At 32.3% G+C, this 18,520-nt stretch overlaps 1 non-coding gene across 1 annotated transcript; it reads right to left on the bottom strand.

The window, feature by feature from the left end:
• Positions 1 to 655: 655 nt before the first annotated feature.
• Positions 656 to 762, bottom strand: LOC112931035 (U6 spliceosomal RNA). Its single transcript, XR_003237255.1, has one exon. It is a non-coding gene; the product is annotated as a U6 spliceosomal RNA (small nuclear RNA).
• Between the last annotated feature and the right edge of the window lie 17,758 nt (positions 763 to 18,520).

The following is an 18,520-nucleotide window of genomic DNA, read 5'->3' as shown; positions in this document are numbered from 1 at the left end:
AGGGGTGGTGGAAGGGGGGAGGAGGGCGGGTGTTGGAGGGGAATGGGTGACGGGCACTGAGGTGGACACTTGACGGGATGAGCACTGGGTGTTTTTCTGTATGTTGGTAAATTGAACACCAATAAAAATTAATTTAAAAAATAAATAAATAAATAAATCCATACAATAAAAAAAATAAATAAAATAAAATAAAAATGAAGTCAAATTTGTCACTTTGTTCTTTTATGGATCATGTTCTTAGTGTAGTATCTAAGAAATTTTGCTAACTCAGTGTAATAGAGACCTAATTCTATATTTCTTCTAGAAATTTTATAGAATTAAGTTTTACATTTAGACCTATGATACATTTTGAGGTAATAAGAACAAAATTCTTGATAGTTACCTAAGTTGTTTTCATTTCTCATGATTTGATTTTTGTAGATGCAGATGTCCATCTGGTATCACTGTCTTTCTGCCTGAATGACTTCATTAATTTTTTTTATAAAATATTAAGTCTGTTGGTGATAAATGTATCCGTCCTTTGTATGTTTGAATAGATCTTTATTTTGCTTGCTTTTGAAAGACATTTTGCTGTGTAAAGAATTCTAAGTTGATAGTTTTTTTTCTTTCATTACTTTAAAGATAATACTTCATGACATTTATTTATTAATTTTTAAAAAATATGGAGCACTTCCTGAATTTGCATGTCATCCTTGTGCAGGGGCCATGTTAATCTTCTCTGTAATATTCCAATTTTAGTATATGTGCTGCTGAAGTGAGCATACTCCACGACTTTCAGTGTGCATTGTTACTAATGATAAATGTGTGGTCATCCTTATCTTTGTCCCCCTGTACATAATGCATCTTTTTTCTTATACAAAGCACTTTTATATTGTTTTGTGTGTTTATATATAAATACAATAATGTAACACAGATTTGTTTTTGTTCTTTCAAAAGTGTCTTTGTATCATTCAGAACTAGGCAGCCTTGAGAAAATATATATGTATATACATTTTACTCATGGAATAGAAATTAGATCAAATATGTAGAATGTTAGTTATTTGGTCCATTGCATTTAGAAGGGTATACAAATAAATTAAGCTGCATACATTTGATGAGGTAGAAAAAAATGAATAGCATGTAAATCACCTTTAAATGGTTTTCCTTAAAAAAATTTAAAATAAAATGTTTTTCTTTGATTAGGAATCATGTTTGCTTGCTTTTTATACTTCCATGAAAAATAATAGAATGAACTATGTTAATTTACCAAAGCGTCTCTAGGTGAAAGAAATCGTGATTAAATGTCTTTGATTTCTGCTTTGAGTGGAAGAGTGAAAAGTCTGAACAGATTTCCCCTTGTCAGTTCCCCCAAGTTATGCTTAAAGAGATTCAGCTGCAGATGCAAACAATACCTCTTCTTGCTTTGTTCACAGGCCAAGCCCCAGAATTTATCAGTGAGTTGAAAAATTCCACCGTCAGGTAGATCTACCAATTAGCAGTAGGTCCATCTGCATGTCATAGGGACAATGGCTTAAACAAGATGAAAATCTATTTCTCTCTCACATAAAATTCCAGAGTTAGACAATACAAGGGTATTTATTGTGACCTTGTTCCATAAAGTTTTTTAAAACCCAGGCTCCTTTCAATCCATTGTTCTAGCATAGTAGAACATGATTGTTGCCATCCTGGTCCAAGGTGATATCTAGAGTTTTAGCCATCCTTATCAGGAAGTCAAGTATAGGAGGTGAGAAAGTAAAGGGCATACATTGATCTCTGAAAAGAGATTTCAGAAGCTGACACCAATACTTAATCTACTGTTTCACTGACCAAAATTCAATCACAAAGCTTCACTTAACTGGAAGGAAGATTGGAAATTGTAGCTTATATGGATAGTCATATATCCAGCTATGGTAACAGAGAGGAATAGGGACTAGGAAAAATTAATAGTATCTAGTTAGATGAATGTTAATAAGCATTGTTATATCATTCTCTAATATGAGATTTGCCTTATTGTTTCTCCACATTTACTTCCTGTAACATAATACCTATTTTACTAATAATTTGTTTCATTGTTATTTTTGCTGACTAGAATGCGCACATTATGAGGGGAGGGATTTTTGTTTGCCCCTATAAAGGAGATAAGAATAGAACCTGGCATGTGATTGACGCTTAATCAATATTTGAATGAAGAATGAAATAAAGTAAACATGGAGCCCTATAACCTGTTTCTGCCATTGTAATCACAGAGTAAAACATATTAATCTTCTCAGAAAAGGTGAACATCTTTAATTTGACAAGACATAAGACATAAGTAGATATGCAATAAAAGAGATCATGCAGACAGGAAAAATTAGGAGAGACATGAATGCAGAGGGAGTTAAAATGAGTCTTGAGGGAATTTAAGTTGTGAGGAAGAGAAAAGACCTTCCTGATAGAATAGTATCAAGGAAAACATAAAGATAGATTTCTTTTATCTAGGCAAATGTTATAGAAAGCAAAGTTGGTTAGTGGGACTACCTTAGAAGTTAGGAAGGAGATAAACTAGAGTTAATATAATCTCACATTTAAAGATTTTACTCTTGGTAAAGTCTCTTAGTATTATTGTTTGATCATTTAATTTTCATAATAAGTTGATTTAGAAGGTATGTTACCCCAAATTAATAGAGGAAGTTTAACCTAGATTTGATAACTTATTTATATGATCACATAGTTTATTCATTAATTACATCATATTAAATCATTAGGGTCCAGTAAGGACCTCAAACACTAATCTGTTGTCTTTAACCTGTGGTCTTTTGTTCAGACACTAGTGCCAAGGTAAAAGTCAAACTATACACGAAGAGGGCAGCCCTGGTGGCGCAGCGGTTTAGCGCTGCCTGCAGCTTGGGGCATGATCCTGGAGACCCTGGATTGAGTCCCATGTCAGGCTCTCTGCATGGAGCCTGCATCTCCCTCTGCCTGTGTCTCTGCCTCTCTCCCTCTCTGCATTTCTATGAATAAATAAATAAAATCTTTAAAAAAAACTCTACACAAAGAACCATAAATTGAATTGGGATACATTATGGTAATTAAAAAAGCTATTTATTTTATACCAATTTCTGTATCTGGATAATGAGAGCAGCATGTTTTATACCTAACACTGAGGTATATATAAGAACAAATAAGATTCAACCTCACATTTTATATTTTCTAAATTTTATGGTGAAGAAAATAAACCGATTGCTTACATTTAACTTCTAAACCAGAAGTTGCTTATGCAAATTACAATAACATTAGCAAGTGTACACTTGAGAGGGTTTCAAATGCCTTCTTATAAAGAAAACTACATTAAATAAAGATGATACTTGTTCTTCATCTGTCCTCAATCATTACTTTTCCTGTGGGATAGTGTTTCTGCTAACTTTTTTCCTTTTACTGAATGGCCAGTAAAGGGGAAGAAAAAAGAACTAAGGCTCTTAGTTATTAAGTGTCAAGAAATCAATATGAAGGAGAAAAAATGAGTGGGAAATATCAGAAAGGGAGACAGAACATGAGAGACTCCTAACTCTGGGAAACGAACTATGGGTGGTGGAAGGGGAGGTGGGTGGAGGGTGGGGGTGACTGGGTGACGGGCACTGAGGTGGGCACTTGACAGGATGAGCACTGGGTGTTATTCTATATGTTGACAAATTGAACACCAATAAAAAATAAATTTATAAAAAAAAAGAAATCAATATGAAGATTTCTTTGGGCAGATTACTGTGAAATGAATTAAAACCAAAACCTTCATGATGTGAATATGTACATGTACATATTCTGCACAATTCAGAGTAGACATAATTCAAATATTAATAGCATTTCTTATTATTTCTACTTGAGTCATTGATTGAAGTGGTGAAGAAAATTAAAATAACTAGCAAAAACTTAGCTCAACAAATGTTTCACACGTTTAGTAAAAGATATATTATTAATCTCATCACATAGGAGCTATCACTGTTACAACTAACCCTGGAGCTATAAAATGAGCTGTAAAATAGATTTGATTTTAGAATATTACAAGTTCTGTCATTATGGCTAAGATTAACTAGATAGCCTGATAAAGGTCTATTGCTTTTAGTGATACAGCAATGTCGCAGACAGGAAACTGCTTGGTAATTATAGCTGACTTACTGGAAATAAAGGGGCAGAAAAAGGGCACCTTTGAGTAATTATCAGTAATAGAAAGACAAGTGATTTGAGCAAGGTAATAGAGAACAGCAGTTTCATAGTGATAGATGATAGAAAGGGTTAAGTCCTAAGTAAGTTAGAGGTTTTAATGGTGGGAATAGTTATAATTTATTTTGGTCCAATTGAGTGCTCATCTAGAGCCTTATCTGAGCTGAGGGATTTTTCTCTGGTGCTCTCTACAGATAAAATATTATGCCTTCATGATATAATGTGCAAACCTGAAGTTCTCATTGTATTGTGGCTCTTTGAGATTTAGGTCTTCCTTGGTTTTTATTTCATTTACTAAAGGGTCAATATATGTATTCAGCTCTGATGGTAACCAAACCTGTATTTCTTTTCTGGTAGTATTTTCCTCTGTTCAAGATTTGTTTGTAATATTTAAGTGTTGGGTGACATATTAACCCCACCAGGCTATTGTATACCATATAAAGCATCATAGATTGATGGTAATAAATTACACTTTCCAAAATGAACCAGGAATACTATCTCTACTCTTGGCCTTCAGCATTCTTCTTAGATTATAAAATAACGTAATGAAGTCCAATGGTTTTCTTGGCAAAGCTCCATGTGTGGTGCACTTTATTTGGTCCCTTTGGCATGGACAATTTGGGAGATGATTTTTTAAATATTTATTTAAATTCAAGTTAGTTAACATATAGTGTATTATTATTTTCAGGGGTAGAATGTAGTGTTTCACTTCTTGCATGTAACAACCAGTGCTCATTACATCAAGTGCCCTCCTTAATGCCCATCATGCATTTACCCTATCCCCCACCCGATTGCAACCCTCAGTTTGTTCCTTATAGTTCAGAGTATCTTATTGTTTGCCTCCTCCACTGTTTTTGTTTTATTTTATTTTTCCTTGCATTCTCCTATGTTCATCTGTTTTGTTTCTTAAATTCCACATTTTAATGAAATCGTAGGGTATTTGTCTTTCTCTGACTGATTTGTTTTACTTAGCATAATACACTCTAGTTCCATCCACGTCATTGCAAATGGCAAGATTTTGATGGCTTTTTGATGGCTGAGTAATGTTCCATTACATATATAATATATTATATAATATATCCATTATATATTATATATCATCTCTTCTTTATACATTCATCAGTTGATGCACAACTGGGCTCTTTTCATATTTTGGCTATTGTAGAAGTGCTGCAGTAAACATTGGGGTGCATGTGCCCTTTTGAATCATTATTTTTATATTCTTTGGATAAATATTTATAGTGCAATTGTTATTAGTTCATAGAGTAGTTCTGTTTTTAACTTTTTGAGGAATCTACAACAGATTTTCCATATATGTTTTCCAGAGTGGCTGCTCCAGTTTACTTTGGAAGATGGTTTATACTTCAACATGACAATTCTCATGGAAACTCAGGTTATAGTCATGACATCCGAAGTTCTTCCAAATAAAGAAAATATGAGGGATGGGCTAATAGGTGATGAGTGTTAAGGAGGGCATTTGTGATTAGCATTGAGTGTGGTGAATCACTAAATTAATTCTACATCTGAGAGTAATTTACCATATATGTTTAGTAATTTGAATTTAAATAAAAACTTGAAGTTAAAAAATAATGAAATAAAATAAAACAAAAGAAAATACTTTCCTTGGAGGCACAAAGAATTAGAGAGACTTTGTGTTATAATCTAAAACTTGCTGAGAGATCTGCTTGTCCAAATAATAAAAATAACTTACGTGTATTCTCATCAAAGTGCCCATATGATATTTATATTATTAGCACATGGAAATGAGAAATTATATTGTACAAAATATTATTGAAATATGTCATTTCAAAACATGAGATACAGCTAAAATTGTGTTTACAGGGGAATTATAGCTTTCAATGAATATATAGGACAAGAAGAAAGGTTGAAAGTCAACAATCTAAGATATAATCTGAAGAAGCAAGAAATAAATTTAAATTCAATTCAAATAGAGTAATAAGAAAAGATAAAGACATGAGCAGAATCAATGGAATAGAAAGCAAATGTATAATAGAGAGGTATTTTAAAAGCCGAAAATTAATTCTTTTAAAATACTAGTAAATTTGATATACTGTCATCAAGACTAATCAAGAAAAACAAAGAAAATAAAAATTGCCTGTATCAGAAATGAAATTCTACAAATAAGACAAAATAAGAAATCAAAATGAAAAATTTTATTCTAATATACGTGACAATTTAAATGAAAATTGTCAGACTGTTTGAAAAACACAAGTGATCAAAACAATACACAAAGAAATAGGAAATTTCTATAGTCTTGTATCTGTTAAAAACAAAAAATAAATCCTTATTTAGGAATCTTCCCCAAAGAGAATCCACAGCATTCTCTGGTATTTTCTTCCAAATTTTTTAAGGACCACATAATGCCAATCTTCAGAGAATAAATAAAAGGAAAAAAAGGGCATTTCTCAACACATGAAACTAGCATGGCCTTGATACCAAATTTGACAAAAACATTACAAAAAAAATTATAAGCTAGTATGTCATTATTTCTCAGGATTATAGATGCAAAATCCTATCAACAATAGCATATGGAATACAGCTATGTAGAAAAGACAACTGAGTAGTATTTCAGGTATATATATATACTGGACTAAAATTTAAAAATATGACTTGCACCTACTTATATTTATAAAACATATAAACCACAATATAAATTACAAACAAAATACTGGAAAATAAATTGATGTTTTCAATAGATATGGAAAAGGCATAAAATTCAATACTTATTTATGACAAAAACCTCTCAATAATCTAAGAATAGAAGGGGACTTTTTAAACTGATAAAAGATATTAACAAAATATCATATTTAAAGGTGAGTGACATTGTTAACTTGATGAAATATTAAGTATTTTCTCTGAGCTTTTGATTCACACAAGAAAGTCCCCTCTTACCATTCTACTCAACAGTGTACTAGAGGTCCTAGGCAGTTCCATATGGCACATAAAAGAAATAAAACTTTCAGAAGATTGAATATTTAAAACAAAGGAAGTTATTATTATTTTTATAAGGTTTGACTATATAGGTGGATAATTTTAAAATTATTTGTGAATAATTTATTAAATTTAATAAGTGATTTAAGCAGGGTCACTGTGAATAAAGTCAATTTAAAATACCAGGAGTATTTTCCATATAATAGTATAAAACAATTGAAAAATAAATTGTAAAACTGTCAGAATAGCATCAAAATTATTACAAATTGCTGGTGAGCATTTAAATAGTTATAATTATTACAGAACACTAGTAGTATCTACTGTAGTTAAACATAATCTTGTTTAAGGATCCAGTAATTCCACACCTGCATATAACCCAGTAAGAAAATAGTGCATATATCCACCAAAATAAGAACATTATGTTCATACCAGCTTTATTCATAGTAGCTCAAAAATAGAAATAGTACAAAAGTCCATCAACTATAGAATAATCATTGGAATATTTTACAGAAAATTGTTAACAAACTAACAAAAATTACTGCCATATTCAGCAACATAGATCAATATCAAAGATATAAGGACAATCAAAATAAGTCAGGCACAATAAGATACATGCCCTTTTATTTTGTTCATTGAAATTTAAGAACCAGTAAAATTAATCTCTGGTGAACACAAATAGATTCTTAGATTTATTATAAGATATAAGATTTATTATAAGATTATCTCTGGGGACACGTGCTCTTGACCTGGAAGGGAGACTTCTATGTGTTAGAACTGTTCTTTATTTTGGTATGGAAGCTGTATAATATACTTGTAAGAATTTATTTATTTATGCACATTTCTAATTTATATAACTTCCTTTATCTTTGGAATCCTTAAATAAGACCATTTTTAAAAGTGACGCATAATAAATATAACAACAATAAATATGTATACATTTAATAGCCCATCAAGATTAACATCAAGTTATATATGCACATATTTTTAGAAATACCACAGTAAATTGGTGGAAACTCACATTTTTATTGCAGAAATTAACATTCCCTTATACAGCACTGTAAAATATGGACTAATGACAGGTGCATTGTATTGAAATTATGTCAAGAGGACAAATAAAGGTAGAAATATTATCAGCTAATAAATATAGTAAATTCAAATTCTCACCAGTGCAATACAGCCAGAACCAGTAAGACAAAGAGATTTGGTTTTCACAACTGTAAGTTAATAGGGTACACTTGGAGAAGACAATTGAACCAATTTAAAGGTCCTAAGAAAAAATTGGTAATAAAATATAAGAAAATATGTTTTCTTTAAAGATTTTATTTAATTATTCATGAGAGACACACAGAGAGAGAGAGAGAGGCAGAGACACTGGAAGAGGGAGAAGCAGGCTCCACGCAAGGAGCCTGATGTGGGACTCGATCCCGGGTCTCCAGGATCGTGCCCTGGGCCGGAGGGAGGCGTTAAACTGCTGAGCCACACAGGGATCCCCTATAAGCACTTTAACAATATTTTTATTTATTAGTTCAAACATAATATGAAAAAACATAAGATTAATTTGAAATAATCTCCAAATTATGAGAATAATCTACAAAAAGATGACTCTATAAGAATATGAGAACACTATGATCTCTTCCTTGAAATATATAAAAATATGAGTTGATTTGATGGAAAGATTTATTATTTTCTGTAATAGAAAGAATTAAGATATTCTTTAAATTTTTGAGATTTTGCTTTTTTCTGATTCTGACTACATAGAAAATACAACTTAAAAATACAACTTCACAAGATTTAGATCATAAAGTCTTATGAAATAGAACTATATTCTGCTTCTTTTATATAATATTATGAGCAATCTTTTATTCAATAAAGGTTCAGAGAACATTTTTAGTGATCCAAAATTACATTTAGTGGATCATTAATAATTCACTTAATCATTTTATTAATTTGTAGACTATATTAGGAAAGGTCTTTATAAATGGAAGGATGAGAATAAATGAAAATATATCCATTCTTCTCATAATTGATTCTTAGATTTAATATAATGCCAACCAAAATCCCAGTAGGATCAAGGGTGGTAAACAATATTTATAGACTCATGTAAAAAATGAGAAAAAAAATTGAGTAATGTAAAAAGAATAGTGGAAATAATATTGTGTCAAGGATTACTGAAAATATGTTTTTTAACAGAAAGATGAATTGCGTAAGGTCTATATACAAATGAATTGCTTAGGAAGATATTTCTAAATAAGTAAATGAATAAATGAATATTTGTTTCAAAATAAATGAAACAAAATTTTAGCAAAACTAACTCTAAGTTTCTATAAGTAGGGAAATATTTACAATGTAAGAACACATAAATGTGTATATATATTCATAGATGTATAGATATAAATATTTATACAAAGACTTCTAACAAGCACATTAACAACAAAAAACAACTCTTGAAAAATGACAGAATTTGAAGAGTCATTCTTACAGGAGTAGATCAAGATGGTTAATAAAGGCATTAATAAATCATCAAGGAATAAATCCAAATGGTCAGAAATAAATGGAAGATATACAAAATTTCTAGAAATGAGGGAAAGATAATTTTTTAAGGATTTATTTAGTTATTTTAGAGAGAGAATGAGAGAGAGCAAGAGGGAGGGGCAGAGGGAGAGTTAGACTCTCAAGCAGACTCAGCACCAAGTTCAGAGCCCAATGAGGAGTTGTATCTCACAACTTTGAAATCAGGGCCCTGAGCTCAAGACCGTAGCTCATGACCTGAGCCAAAACCCAGAGTCGGTTGCTTAACCAACTATACCACCCAGGTTCCCCAAAGAGGGAAAGAAAATTTAAGGACAAGATTGTACTTTACACTCATCAGTTTGAAAAAAAAAAAAAAAGTAACTATTGCCAGTGAAAATGCAGGGATAAGGTTACTCTAGCACAAGCCTGGTGGCCAAGTTAATTTTTATACTAGAATTTTTTTTAGAAGCAAAACATTAAGAGTGAATACCTGAGAATAAAGGAATGGTAGGATAAACAGTAGTGCATTCATACTATAGGCTACTATGTAAACATTTAAGGATCTTTAAGATCCACATCAGGTCGCCTGAACAGAGGAACAGATCAACTACAAAAATATCTATTCAATGATTTAAAAAACTTAAAAACAGCCACTGTAATGTTCAATTGTCCTGCATTGAAATTATATTTAAATTTTTCAAAATGTTCCAAGTCCATGGTGAATTATTCACTTCCTTGCTGTATGTGGGAAATTTCCTTCTTTTTTATAACCAATGGAAAATAGCACTTACCAACAGATATCAAGACAAATATCCTTTAAAACTTCTAAAGAAAATATACCTGGGCAGCCCAGGGGGCTCAGTGGTTTAGCGCCGCCTTCAGCCTAGGGTGTGATCCTGGAGACCCGGGATGGAGTCCCACGTCCTGCTCTCTGCATGGAGCCTGCTTCTCCCTCTGCTTGTGTCTCTGCCTCCCCCTCTCTCTCTCTCTCATGAATAAATGAATTAAATCTTTAAAAAAATAAAGAAAATATACTTGAAATGTGTTTCAGTGTGATTTTATGGAGCCACTGAACTTGAATTTCTTGATAATTTCTTGTCTGATATCTATCAGCAAAAGATGAAGCAAGGGTAAGAACTCAAAGATATCTACATTTTGTTTATTAGGCCATAGAATGAATAGAAGCTTGTGATAACATATATAAGGACTTGAAGACATTGGACATGTTGGATTAAGAGGGCAGGGTGTGTATGGGGAATGGAGAATTAGGTATAATTCCCACCAAAGTTTATTAATAGTTTTATTTCGGTGTTGACATCACAAATGATTTTAACTCCATCTTTATTGGGTAAGGATCGTTCATCAATGCCCTTATCACACAACAAAAATAAGAGGTATTTTCAACAATAATACCAGCAAAAAGAAAGCCATGTCCTAAAGATCTAAGAATTTTGGGAATGGAGAATCAACTAAAATTAAAAATATATATATATATATGGCTCTAAGTGTCCTCGTTGTTAATATGGAAAAAGCAATCTGGTCAACAGGCTTAACTATACTCTTTCTTTCTTCTTTTTCATTACTAAGACATGCTGACAAGAGAAATAACATTGTCCACTTAAGTAATTTTTGCTTACGTGCATTTGTTCCCTGGTGCTCTAGATAGAATAGAGAGGTTTAACAATATATAACTTGAAGCCTAATAAAGATGAGAGATCCCAAAAGAAAATTATTCTCTGAGTCTAATTCCTGACATAGTTATCGGTTTAATCATACATTCCACTTTGTTTTCAATAGAGGAGTGATGTTAATGATTTAAGTGTGTGTTTGGTTATGTTCATGCTTCAGAACCTGTCATGTTGCAAACAATACAATTTCAGACATGAGTTCTGAGTCTCATTTTGAGTTGGAGTTCCAGAGATCATTTTCATTTTTGTTAATGTAGCCGATTTTGCAATGAGTATGAATGAGATTTTGCATTACTGCACTTTTTTTTCACAGTTTTGTATCACTTTAATTCTTTGTTTTTGGACCGTATGAAGAACCTCATTGTAGAGATGAAGAGAAAACTCTGAGGCACATGGCTTTGGTAGTAATTAAATGGCAGCACATTTCAAAGCTATGGATATTTAATGTCACCAAAGTATCGGTTTCACATTTGGTTCAATACTGTGTGTGGGAATTAAATGCAGAACAGTGTGTGTGTTATCACTGCTTAATCATGTAAATGGTATTCACATGTTAGGCCTCTGTTCTTAATTGAATTTTTGCTTCTTTATTTAGAAACAAAGATTTTTTGATAAGGTTAAATTGGTTTTAAGCAGAAGCATATTCTTAAGAAATTAATTTTCATATTTTCTCACTGGTACTCAGTTGTAAGTGAATGTCACAGTGTGTGGTATGACAATACTGTACATTCTATCTTTATTCTGGAGGCATAGCACAAAGCCAATGAGCAATGCTCAAGCTGGGAAAATATCTATGACAACAATGCCTTCCCTTTCTTTTTGATTTTTTGATCATAAAATGGTTTATAAACCTAGAATTAATACAAATGGACATTTAAAAAATTCCTCAGGCATTAACTTCAGATGTGTCTCGTATATTTAAGTTACAGAAGACATTTAGATACTTAGATCTTTTAGGCAGCAATAGATTTAGTTCATTTGCTCTCAGAGAAATTTCTTCTAACTTACTAAAATTTTCTATTACAGAACTTACTTTAATGCAAGTGGTGAAAAACTTCCTGTTCTTGAAATTATTCGTTTAGCATCTTAATTAATCACATCAATGAATTGTGAAGACTTTCTCAATTGGACTTCTGAAATCCTTTAAGGGCCTATGGAAATACTAAGATGGAGCTAGTCCATTGCTAAATTAAACATGTTTGTTTACATATTAATAACATGTACGTAAAACAGTTGTTTTGAATGTCAGTTGAGTCTATTTTTAACAAAAATAAAACATTTAAAACATTGGAACAGCTTTACTTCCTAAATTAAGGCATTCTATTTATTAAGATTATTACGGTTCATTGATTTATCATAGCAGTAAACCCTTGCTGATAATAAAGTACTCATTTAAACTTAGGAAAGTTGCAATTAAATTTAGGTAGTTATTTGTCACTCTTTCATCTCGTTGAATAAGTAAACGGAATGAATTTATCATCCACCGAATCCAATTTGCATTGTAATAATAGTTATTATCCTACACCATGAGATGCTGGAGAAAAATATTGAGAATGACTGGCTGAATATTTTACAGGAGTCCAGGATTTCAAGGATTTCTGAATTCAAATCCCAAGTCTTATAACTGATCATGTAGTTATTAGCTAAACATTACTTACTCTCTGCAAAAGTGAAAGCTGAAAAATACTTAGAATTAAATGGATAGTATCAAACCCATTTTGGAATAAATCTACTTGATAGGTGTCTGAAGAAACTATAACCCATTTAGGACCCACTTCTTTTAATATATTTATTTGGATGAATACATGTATCATCCAAGGTTTCTGGATTCTCATCCGTGCACCTTTGACCTATATTAATTTCTTGCTTATAGATCTCCTTACCCTCCTGAACTGAGAGCTTTTTGTAAGCAATGACTTTCTCAAACATTTTTGGACTATAAGCCTTATTTTATAGTACTTCATAATAATAAGTGCTCAACAACTGTTTCTTGGCTCTAATACAAAATGGTCTGACCATACTTCAATGACTTTAAACCCCTAGGCACAGGAATTTTAAAGTCCCTTTACAGCTTCAGGACCTTTCCAAGAAACAACCACAGGAGCAATAACAACCAAACCAAACCAAATGAAACCAGACCATCTGTATTCCATTACCCTTTATTCTCAGAAAAGTGGCAGGCTGCCTCATATGTCCATAATAAAAAAGGAGGAGTCTTGGCTAGTTCTTTACAGAATTATAAAGTTCTACTTCTAGGTAACCTGAAGGAGATGTTGGTAGAAAGATTATATGTGGGTGTTGTTTTTTTTAAGCCACATTAAATTGAAAGGAATTTGAAGATATTTAGGAGGAGGCATCAAGTTCAACAAGTCTACTGCACAGGAGAGAGGACTAGGATGGGCATTTTGATTTGGTCATACTATCAGTTTTAAACATGCTTTATTTGTACTCTTAAAAATGTGTTATGTTTTAGTAGATGGATCTTGCTTAGAATATGCAATTACTATAATTACTGTATTTATATGCTTAATTCCAGGATAGATATATTGATAATACAGCCATTTCCTCAGGGATGAGCATATTATTTAAGGAATACATATCTAAAGCTAGACATTTGAGCTTGTCATTTCTCATGAATTACTATTACTTATTATACGGAACATAATAAGTGTTTCTTAGGTGAAACCTCATACAAAATTTAAGTCCCCAAAAGTACAGTGTATAATTCTTCACCAAAGAAACATTGTTAGACTGAAAACGTGTGTCCTTCACTTTTAGAAATACAGAAGTTATTGTTTACGTGCAGAATAGGCAACAAAGTAGGAAAAACACACTTAGTAGAATCCTGCCAACACAGACAAAAAAAAAAAAAAAAACAAACCCAGATCTTCACCACACTTTGGTGTTCCTATTACTTGAATTTAAAAGCCTGCCACTTGCACGTTCCTCTTTTTTTTAATTATTATTGTTTTTTTATCTTAATTACAGCACAGTTAACAGTGTTGTATCAGCCTCAGGTGCATTATATACTAATTCAACAACTGTATGCATTACTCACTGCTTATCATAGTAGGTGCACTCCTTGATCCCCATCACCTCGTGCACACATCCTCTACCCACTTCCCCCTGGTAACCACCAGTTTGTTCTCTATATTTAAGAGTCTTTCTCTTTCACTTCTCTCTATACATATTTGTCCTTTGCTCATTTGTTTTGTTTCTTAAATTCTGCATATGAGTGAAAACATGATATTTGTCTTTCTCTGACAGACTTATTTCTTTTAGCATTATATCTAGCTTCATCCATGTTGTTGCAAATGCCAAGATTTAATTCCTTTTTATACTGAGTAATAATATTCCATTGTATGTATATACTGTATCTTATTTATCCATTCATCTTTGATGGACACTTGGGTTTCCATACTTTGGCTATTGTACCTAATGCTGCTATAAACATAGAAGTATATGTATCCCTTGAATTAGTGTTTTTTTAATTTTTGAGGTAAATACTCAGAAATGCAAATACCCTGGATCATAGTTTTATTTTTAACTTTTTGAGGAACATCCAACTTGCATTCCTACCAACAGTACATGAGGGTTCCTTTATCTCCACATCCCTGCCAACACTACTCCTTTCTTGTAATTTGATTTTAGTCATTTTGACAGGTATGAGGTAATATCTCATTGTAGTTTTGATTTGCATTTCCCTTATAATGAGTGATGCTGATCATTTTTTTCATGTGTCTGTTGGCCATTGGATGTCTTCCTTGGAAAAATGTCTATTTGTGTCCCCTGCCCATTTTTAATTGGATTATTTTCTTGGTGGTGTTGAGTTTTATTAGTTCTTTGTATATTTTGGATACTAACCCTTATATATATCATTTGTAAATATCCTCTCTCATTCAGTTGGTTGTGTTTTGGGTTTTTTTTTTTTTTGATGGTTTCATTTGCTACCATACATTCCTCTTAAGTCCTGGATTTATCATTTTAGGCCCCCTACATCCAAACATGTGAGAGTATGATCAAATGCTAAGGCCTTCCCTTCCAATAGTCAGTATGGTAAAGTTATTACCTTAAAATGTATTGATGCAGTAGAGAATATGTGCATGTATGTACACAATGTGTGTTTACTCAGAAAATTGTTTTACACAGCAAGAGGACAGGGTTAGGGTTCAATAGTTCAGGAAAAGAGGAACTATCAGATCCTTTGTATTCATTTCAAGGATTTAAAGTGTAAATAGTCACCTGACTTGATTCTGTGAAGGCAAGGGTGAGTTTTAAAATTGGAAAAGCGATTACATTTGCTGTAGGCATTAGGTCAAAAGAAATAGAGTTATAAGAGTCCCCTGTGAAGAATGTAATGATTCATTTGTTAAGTTATTAACAATGCTGTTAAAGATGAGTTAACAGTATAACCTGGCTTGTCACTTAATAATTGCAAACATTTTTAACATTTACTTACTTACTTACTTACTTACTTACTTTATTTATTTATTTATTTATTTATTTATTTATTTATTTACTTTCCTTCATTCTAAAAATAAACTGAGACACTGGACCTATTGTATATAAACTCTGCACAAGAACATGTTGATCTACCTCTTTACGATATTATAATATTTTTAAAGGTTTTATTTATTTATTTGAGAGACAGGAGAGGCAGCATAGGGAGGCGTAGAAGGAGAAGCAGACTCCCTGCTAAGCAAGGAGCCAGATGCTAGGCTCAAACTCAAACCCCCAGGATCATGACCTGAGCAGAAGACAGACGCTTAACCAACTGAGCCTCCCAGGCACTAGAATATTTTTATTTTAAAGGATAATAATACCTTGCAGATTTATCATGAAAACTAAATAAGAGAATAAGTGTAAAATGCCCAGCAGAGTCTGGGATATAATCTAAATAAACTAGTAGTTCTTCTAAAGAAAATGATTATATTCAGTAGCAAATTACTATATCCTGCTTTCATAAAAATATTTTTTTTGCTCAGTGCTTAGGCATATATATAACCATTAAGATAATCCTTATACAAACTAAAGAAAGACAATATCTCACTTGATAGCAATTGTATAATTAGCAATTGTGTTCAATAAGTCAATAATATTTACAAGTAACTATGGTGCTGGAAAGGATTTTGTAACACTTGAGTTAAAAATTAATGATTAGTAAAATCAATGAGAACATTTAATCATAGGGGAAATTTCTTACTTTAGTCTAATATAAGGTGAAAAAAACAAATAAAACTTCAGGTACCCAGATTCACATTACATTTACAGAAGAAAGGGGGATGGGCCCTGGCCACAAAGCCACAGAAATAGTATGTGAGGTATGCTGAAACTGAACAAATATTCCTTTTCCATTGCTCTCAAAACAAGGAAAAGTTTTCTGTCAGTAAACTAGCATTCTATTACTGGCCGGGTGGACCTTGTCCTTATAAACAAAACTTATTGTAGAATCTTGCAGTCAGTGAGAGCTTATATCTAAATAGATCTCTGACCTGCCGAGATTAAACAGCATACAAAACAGCATTGTGATGAAAGAATTTCAAAATGTTCATATCACAAAGAATGCTAAATCTTCTAAATGGCTCCTTTAAATTATTTATGTCAAAAGGATATGATGACTATTTTAGAATCAAAGACTTATTTCAACCTTTACCAAAAGCCTTTTCTGTTCAGTGGGAATACACTGAGCCCCTGTCATCTGGAATCTCATAGATTTATGCCAGGGAGCGGATGGAGAATTAGGCAGAAAATTGATGGAGAATTTGGACCTCTCATTCCCAAACAGGAAACATGAACACCAAGGAGAACATCCCACAGTTAATTACTGGGAGATCCAGGTCTAATTCTTCAATATATGAATTCCATGAACACCAAGAGTGTCCCCAAAATATTGTCAGTCCTAAATATGGATGTTACTCCATTTGAGTCATAAGTACTCTTGGGCATTTACTGGCCCTGTTTAAGATTTAAAATGATGTCAATCATATATATATTTAAAAAGTTAAGTAAAAAAAAACAAAACAAATAAATCCCCAGAAAAGTAAGAAACGAAGTCTTGAGCAGGAATTTTCTCCCAGCTCCCTGTAGAATTTGGTGACGTTCACAGGCAAATAATTTCACCTCAGAGTGGAGACTCCTGCGCTTGTTCTCCCATGCTGGTAATCTGTAACTTTGTTTCCCCTTAAGAGATCTGAGAAATTGTGTATATTGTGCCATTGTAATTATCACTGTTTTTTGCAATTTATAAGTATTTAGTATGTGCTTATTATGACAATAAATTTTATTCCTCAATTGTTGAAGAAAATAAAGATTATTGTTGAACTGTTATACAAGCAAAAACTCAAGTAAATTCTGACAGACATTGCATTCCTTTTCTTCTGCTGTTTTAATGGCAAGCCAAGACTTTATGCAAGTCATTTTTGAAAATTATTCACCCATTTCTCTAAGGACCCACTTCTTTGGCGTTAGTGACTTTTGTCAAATAACAAGTATAGTAATTACATACATTTTATTATTTCATTTATTATAAGCATGTATCTGAAGAGAGGGCTGTTAAAATATTGATAAAAGGGGGATCCCTGGGTGGCGCAGCGGTTTGGCGCCTGCCTTTGGCCCAGGGCGTGATCCTGGAGACCCGGGATCGAATCCCACATCAGGCTCCTGGTGCATGGAGCTTCTCCCTCTGCCTGTGTCTCTGCCTCTCTCTCTCTCTCTCTGTGACTATCATAAATAAAAAATAAAAAAAAGAATTCTTTAAAAAAATATTGATAAAAGCTGATAAAATGTCATCTTAAGTGTCCTCAAAATGCTATTGTTAACCATTTAACAGCAATTTTGTAATGACATATACTTATGCATCCACAATGACTGAACTTGTTTATCAGATTGATAAATATGGTCTTCTAAAAATGTTTACTTTCATTTTTTGCAGTCTGCCTCTTTCGATTTTTATATATTAGCCTAATGTGGATTGATGAATGATATGAAGTTTTCCTAAGTGTGTAAAGGAATTTGTGCCAATGCTAACAATGATCTCCCCAGAAAAAAACAATGAGATGAGTTTAATAGTGAGGGGCAAGTATGAAAACTTGTGACCAGATTTTTGTTGCTGTAAACAACAAGGAGCATACACATGTTCTAGCACCCATATTTTGATGATTTTGGACCTTTGAAATCTGTTACATTTACCACATGTG

The sequence above is a fragment of the Vulpes vulpes genome, chromosome 4 (assembly GCF_048418805.1).
Source record: "Vulpes vulpes isolate BD-2025 chromosome 4, VulVul3, whole genome shotgun sequence".
NCBI lineage: Eukaryota > Metazoa > Chordata > Mammalia > Carnivora > Canidae > Vulpes > Vulpes vulpes.
This window is presented reverse-complemented; position numbering and strand designations above follow the sequence as displayed.